At 45.9% G+C, this 7495-nt stretch overlaps 1 pseudogene; it reads right to left on the bottom strand.

Annotated features, from left to right (window-relative positions):
- Positions 1–1276: 1276 nt before the first annotated feature.
- LOC137407215 (uncharacterized) lies at positions 1277–5908 on the bottom strand (annotated as a pseudogene).
- Positions 5909–7495: the final 1587 nt, after the last annotated feature.

The following is a 7495-nucleotide window of genomic DNA, read 5'->3' as shown; positions in this document are numbered from 1 at the left end:
GTGGGTTAGTCTTTCTAAGCGACAGGCTTTCGACCTCGAAGTGTTATGATGTCTTGCAGTGCTGATGATTAACGTGAGTGAAGTATTGCGTAACCAAATCTATATCAACTGTCTGTTCCTTATCCTTGATTTGTTGACAGATGATGTCCGTATTTATAACGCAAACTCGGTTCGTCGATTGTCACCAGTTGTGTAGCAAAACTCATTCTTCAGACTTCGAGACGTTCTGTTTGAGGCTTAGTATTGAATTCAATAATTTCCGTGGCTTTGGATGAGGGTTATCGTCCATAAATAGCACTTAGGCTCAGTATTTCGATAACTTCCGTGATGAGTTTCTATGAAGGTTATTGACCGTAGATTAGCACTTAGGCTCCGTAGAATTGTATGATGTGAACACCTCAGTATGTTGTATGCATAAAGTTTCACTATAAAGTTCTTTGAACTTTAGAAGTTATTTATCATGCGTGTGTGTATATTTGTATTTAGAGTACTTCCCAAAGTACAACGGTGGTTAGATCTTTGTTGACTGTGACTTTATTTCCAACCGACCGTGAAACCCGAAAGGTTTTAAAAAACAAATTGATTCACAATCTTTCAAGGAAAATTGCTGTCTGAATCAGAAAATGTTACGTAAATTACGTGATATCAAATGTTATAACCAGAAATATTAGATAAAAGACAAGTAAACACAAAACATACCTCTGCCATACTCCAGAATATACATATAAGTTTCTTGTCCGTAATATCGTTAGAATAATGTTTGTTCGTCAATGGCACACACGCAACTGACTTGATCGAGCCAGGTGTCAGACAGTCTTTTGTGTAGTTCTTTCGAAATAATGTCTGATGACAGTTTATAGGTGAAATGAGTAAAAATGTTTTTTGAACGACCACCATGGCAAGTGTAAAGGCCTGGAAAACTCATTAAATGTTCGGCGACTCGTGAGAAAAGGCAGCTGTTTTATTGTCTTTGTAAACAGGTCAATCAAGTTGTTCTACAGTCATTTTTTATGGCAAGCGATAATAAGTGCTGCACGTATACATCCTAAGAACTGGTTTATTTTTGTAGATTTCGTGTTTTGCAGACTTTACACTCTCCCACCTAAATTTTTCTAAAAAATTTACTAGTTCTATCTGAAGTTAACAAACCTAAATCTAGTATAATGTAATTGTACTGAGTGTATTCGTGTATACCTAAATAATTGATATTTGGTACTACTATGATAATATTTATGCAGGAAGAGAATAACATACGTTTGGTTAAGAACACTTCACGTTAGTACTTGGAGTTTACGCTGACCAATAGCAGTAGTTTCTGTATGGGTCTGTAAAGCATATTAGGTTCCCCTTTCCGCTTGCCGGAACGCGTTATCTGTTCTGGGTTTGAGATTCTGACAGTAGCGGATCTGACCAACCCATCTCTACCTGTGTTCACAGAGTCGACGGCTCCCACCTTCCACTGACTACGCCAAGTGTTTTCATCAACAACTGCGACAACGTCTCCCATCTTAAGGTTTTGGCATGGATTTCTCCATTTTTGTCGGGTCTCTACCTTTGTCAGGTAGTCCTGCCAGTGGCGCCAGAACTCATCGGCGAAACGTTGCGTCTTTTCAAACATGTTTTTTCCGTATACCTCGCCGTCTGGCACTTCACCTATCTCCTGATGTGTAGGTACTGACACAGGCTTCATGGTGATCAGATGATGTTGGGTTGTAACTCCTTCATCGGGATTGTTCAGATTTGAACAGGTCAGTGGTTTCCCATTGATTATGCTGCAGATTTCGTACATGGCGGTCCGTAGTCCGGCGGTGTCCATCCTTGCGAAAAACCTGCCTTTCATTTGGTTGAATACATTCCTAATCATTCTTATTCCCCGTTCCCATACGCCGCCCTGGTGGCTAGCACCGGGAGTGTTTGTCTTGAAAGTTATTCTTGATTGGAGCATAGTCTTAGAACCCATGAAATTGGTTCCGTTATCGGAGAAAATTGTAACTACAGGCCCTCGTATGCTTTCAAGACACCTTAGCGCTTGTAGGAAATTCTTTGTGGATAAGTCACTTACGACTTCGATGTGGATCGCTCTGGAATACATACAGGTGAAGATGATACACCAGCGTTTCATCTCCTTCCTGCCTTCTTTGACGAGGAAGTGTCCAAATGTATCTACCCCTACATGGGTGAATGGAGGGCTATGTTCCACTCTTTCTTTGGGTAAGGATCCCATCTGTTGACGCAAGGGGGCACCTCTTAGGCGTTTGCAGCCTACGCAGGTTCTGAGTAATAATTTGATGAGGCCTTGTGCACCTATAATGTAGAAACCCGATTGTCTGATTGCAGACTGTGTAAAGATCCTCCCTTGATGGTGGACCTTCTCGTGGAAGTGTCTGATCAGTACTGTGGCTAGGTGACTGCGCTTATGTATGATTGCGGGTCGAAGCTCTTTGTCTGTGAGAATAGTTGAGGATTTTGCTCTACTGCCTATCCTTAGAATTCCTAGATCGTCTAACTAGGGTGACAGCTGTCTGAGACAACTTCCCTTGCTTACTTTTCCGTGTGCTTGGATGTCCAGTATTTCTGAATGGAAGTACTTTTGTTGATCAAGCCTGATAAGAAGAGCCTCTGCATCTTGAGAATGTTCTCTAGACATTTTTTAAAGTTTCCAGCTTGGCTTCAGCTTGTCCTTGGCTCGTTTAGCGACTGCACGTAGTTGTGCTGTTGCCCTGATGAGATTGTCCCACTTTGAGAAGTTTTCGACTTTGATGGGGTAGGTAACCTGGTTCATATCTACCCTAATAGTTTTCCTCAGTTCTGGATCTGATGCAGGAACATTGAAGCGCGTAGGTTGATTGAGCAAGATGTCGTCAAGATTTTCCTTCCATAGGAAGTCTGGGCCTGAAAACCAGTGAGAGTTTGTCAGTTGATGTATGGTTGCGCCTCTGGAGGCCATATCAGCTGGATTGACTATTCCAGGAACGTGGTTCCATTGTGCCGGCTTTGTTCTGTGTCTAATTTGGGTTGCTCTGTTTGCTACAAATGGAGAAAATCTTGATGTTTCATTTCTGATATAGCCCAGTACGATCATGCTGTCTGTCCAGAAGAACACTCCGTCTATTGGCATCCTCAGTTCCTCGTGCAGTTTCCCTTAGAGCTTGGTAGCTAGCACCGCACCTTGAAGCTCTATACGAGGTATGGTCGTTCGGTTCAGGGGGGCCACTCTAGCCTTTGAGAGGACAAGTGCGCAGGGGATGCGATCTGTGGTATCGATAAGACGGATGTATGAGCATGCGCCATAACCATCTTCACTCGCATCCGCAAAGTGATGAAGTTCGGCTCGTTTGATAGTTCCAAAATCCTTTGGCTTTATGCAGCGGTCAACTCTAATATCATGAATAGTGGCGAGTTGTCGCATCCAGGCTTCCCATGATGAAGTAGTATCTAGATCGATCTGTTCATCCCAGTCAAGTCCTTTGCGACAGACATCTTGTAGCACATTCTTTCCCATTAGGGTAAAGGGTGAAACCAGACCAATCGGATCATATACCTGGGCTACGGTTGAGAGAATACCGCGTCTTGAGAGTGGTCTTGCATCGATATTGCTGGTGAAGCAGAGCTGGTCACTCTGTAGACACCAACTAACTCCAAGTGTTCTTTGTGTCGGCATGATGCTGTTGAATGAGATAGCTTCCGTCTCTTTCTCGGATTCTGGCAAATCGGCAAGAGCTGCGGGCTCATTACTGACATACTTGTGTAGGCGAAGGTTGCCTTTAGAGCAAATTTCTCTCGCTGAATTCACCAGGTCTTTGGCAGTTCTGATGTCATCAACGCTGAATATTCCGTCGTCCACGTAAAAGTTGTCCTTGAGGAATTCTGCCGCACTTTTAGATATTTCTATGTTGTCTTCAGCCAGACGCCTCAGACCAAAGGTGGCTATCCCAGGCGGAGAGGTTGCGCCAAATATATGGACTCTCATGCGAAAGGTTTTCACTGTCGATAAGTCATCGCTATACCATACGAATCTTAGAAAGTTCCTATGATTTTGACTTACCCGAAAATTATAAAACATGGATTCTACATCACACGTTACTGCGACCTTCCCTGTGCGAAATCTGCATAAGATACCAAGTAAGTCATTGAGCTGATCTGGGCCAGTGAGAAGGTGATGGTTGAGGCACGTGTTGGCGTATTTTGCACTCCCGTCGAAGACCACACGTAATTTCCTTTTCTTTGGATGAAGCACTCCAAAGTGTGGTATATACCAGCACTTACCATCTTTTCTTACCATCTCTGAGACTGGGACTTCCTCCGCAAATCCCTTTTCGAATAGTGTGTTCATAAATTTTCGATAGTCTGCTTCATATGCTGAGTCCTTCAAGAGTTTGTTTTTGAGCAGTCCGAGTCTCTGCTCTGCTTGATGCCTGTTGTTTGGCAGTATTGGCGTTGATGATGACTTAAAGGGCAGAGGCATGACGTAGCTCCCGTCCGGATCTTGGTGAATTCCTTCGTCAAGGATTTTAAGAAATTGCAAGTCTTGTTGTGACAGGGGCTTACCTCCAGGGTCTGCAAAGTCTTGTTCCACTATGGGAAAGAGTGTGGCATCCGTCTTAAAACTTGTTGCCAGTTGGGTTTTGAGTTTACCCCCGCATAGTGTCCATCCAAACATCGTCTTACAAGCTGATGTCTCCCCAGCTTCTCCTCTTTTTGTCAGGAGTGGTGTGATGATTTCTGGACTGTCTTTACCTATCATCAGTCCGATCGGGATGTCCAGCTTTGGTGGGAGATGCCTTGCAAGGGATCTTAAATGTGGTATCTTGCGGCACTTCTCATCTGTCGGTATGTTGTCTGAGTGGCACTTTATTTCTGGTCGTTCAACTGCGTCAATTGTTGAGATTTCATCGGTTAGGTATCCTCTGATTTGCAGTTTTTCATACCTCAATGTGGATGATCGGCTTATGGCGTTCATGGTTTCTAGGTTTAGGGTGTCGGGGATGCCACTTGCTCCAATCACCATTGCGGTTTGCTTGTCAATAAAGGTGATGTCGGACAATGTATCGAGGAGGGCATACACTAGTTTTTCATTGTTTCCAGCGGATACGTATACTGGTACCATCATACTGAAGCTAGATTGTCCGTAGACTCCAGTTGAATTGCATGTCTTAGTTTTTGTTTGTTCTTTGCCTTGGTTGCTGGTAGTAGGTTGTTGGCTGGAATTTCGTTGTGAGTCCGATTTTTCTGTGGGCTTCCAGTCGGGATCATGTAACATAGTCGGGTGCATTCTATGGCAGTTAGAACATGTCTGCTTGCGGTTACAGATGCTTGATCTATGTTTACCGTTCAGACAAGAGAAGCACAATCCCTTCCTGTGTACAAAGTCTTTTCTTTCCTTTAGTGATTTCTCGGCCAGTTTTCTGCAATCCCTTGTGTAGTGTCCTTTGTCGTTGCCGTTGCAGAAGTAGCAAAATGGTTCTCTTCTTGTTCATTCAGTTTGGTATGATGCAGCCCTTCTGTTTGTCCTCTCTTCATATCTGCCCTTACTTTTAGGCTGATCATGCTTTTGATCCTTACTCTGTGATGCCATGATGTTGCTCATGTAGCAGTCCGCTTGCTCGAGAACAAACTCTGTGAAATCAGAAAATGACAAATTTCCTGTCCTCATTCGCTTAGCTCTACATACTCTCTGCGTCCAAGAGAACTTGGCACTGTCGGGTAGCTTTTGGCAAATGCGTTCGTTGTATAGCTCAGTGTTGAGGATCTGTAGGCCTTCTGTGGAGCTCATGCTTCTTCTGACTTGATCCAAGAAGTCGCCGAACTCTCTCATCTTCTTTCCGTCTCCGGAGCGTATGTTTGGCCAGTTTTCCAGCTTCTTCAACAGTATCCTTGCGATGCCGCCTTCCATACTGTATCAATCTCGCAGTTTTTCACGAGCTTCCTGATAGGAGTTATCGCTACTGTATGTCAATAAACCGATTATGGCATTTTTTGCTTCGCCGTGGTCGTGGCCGCTACCGGGGCAGTTGCATCCGGAATGGCTATGGCGTCGTGCCATCTTGAGAAGTGATCACTGATTACGAGAATTCACTTGTTCCCTTCTCAGTCTCTGGCATTGGTCCCACCAGATCCACTGCCAACTTCTGCCAAGGTCGCCCGGCATAGAGCCGGTGCCGGCTCTTGGTGGCGTGGTTCCCTCCGGTCTTGGCTACCTGGCAGACCTCGCACGTCTTGATCAGGCGACGTAAGTCTGCACTTAGGCCCGGCCAGTACCAATTTAGTAGGACTCTCTTCGTTGTCTTGTGCACTCCTGCATGAGCCAGCCGATGAGTTTCCCAGATTACCCGGTTCTGGTCTGCTCGGGGGCATAGGGTGCACCCTCTAGAGTGGCCGTTCGTTACTAGCCTGATCTCCAGGACACCGTTGGTTGATAACCGCATGGCTTCCCGCCTTCTGTGCAAGATTCGGAGCTCACTGTTCCCCAAGGTCAATTCTTCTTCTGACAATTCCTGGTCATTTTGTACGGCCCAGTACATTCGGGCCACGGCCTGGTTTCCTTCCATCTGGCTTTGTACCAATTGATGGAAGTTCCGCTCTCCGGGCAATTTGATGGCTGCCACCTTGTTAGAGTCTTCCTTCATTATAGCCTGCTCACTTCGACCTCCATTTCTCTCTTCTATTCGAGTGCATTGCCGGCAGTCTTCTGGGCAGGCTTGCCGACTCAATCCGTCGGCGTTCCTGTGTTTGGCCCCGGGTCGGTGCTCCAGTTGATAGGTGAAATCCGACAGGATCTCCAACCACCGGGCCACCTGAGCCGACGGTTCCCTTCGTCGGCACAACCATCTCAAGGAGGCATGGTCCGTTCGGAGTAGGAAGCGCTGTCCATATAAATAAGGTCGAAAGTGTTTTACGGCCTTTACCACTGCTAAGAGTTCCTTACGGGTTACACAGTAATTCTGTTCTGCGGGGCTGAGTGTTTTACTGTAGTACACTACTACTGTCTCCCTACCATTCTGGTTCTGAGACAACACCGCCCCCACTCCCACATTACTAGCGTCGGTATCCAAGATATACTGGTTCCCGGGGTTGGGATAGCCCAAGATCGGTGCCGTGACCAACCCACGTCGGAGTGTCTCGAATGCCGCTTGCTCCTCGTTTCCCCACTGCCAGGCTATTCCTTTTCCTGTCAGAACCGTGAGTGGCTTGGCGGTAGTGGCGTAGTCCTTCAGATACTGCCGATAATATCCAGTTGTCCCCAAAAATGCTTGTAATTGTTTCACTTTCTGCAGGACTCGCCATTCTGCCACTGCCTTGATCTTCTCTGGATCCGTGGACACTCCTTGCGGGCTCACCACATGTTCGAGATATCTCTCCTTCTCCTGGAGGAGCTCACACTTTGAGGGTTTTAGCTTCAACCTGACCGTTGCCAGCCTCCGGAAGACTTCCTCCAGGCGAGCCAGGTGTGTTTCAAAGTCGGGGGCGATGATGATGATGTCATCCAGGTAGAGCA

Source organism: Watersipora subatra, chromosome 10 (assembly GCF_963576615.1).
Source record: "Watersipora subatra chromosome 10, tzWatSuba1.1, whole genome shotgun sequence".
Lineage (NCBI taxonomy): Eukaryota > Metazoa > Bryozoa > Gymnolaemata > Cheilostomatida > Watersiporidae > Watersipora > Watersipora subatra.
Note: the sequence above shows the minus strand (reverse complement) of the source record. Positions and strands in the feature narration are given on the sequence as shown.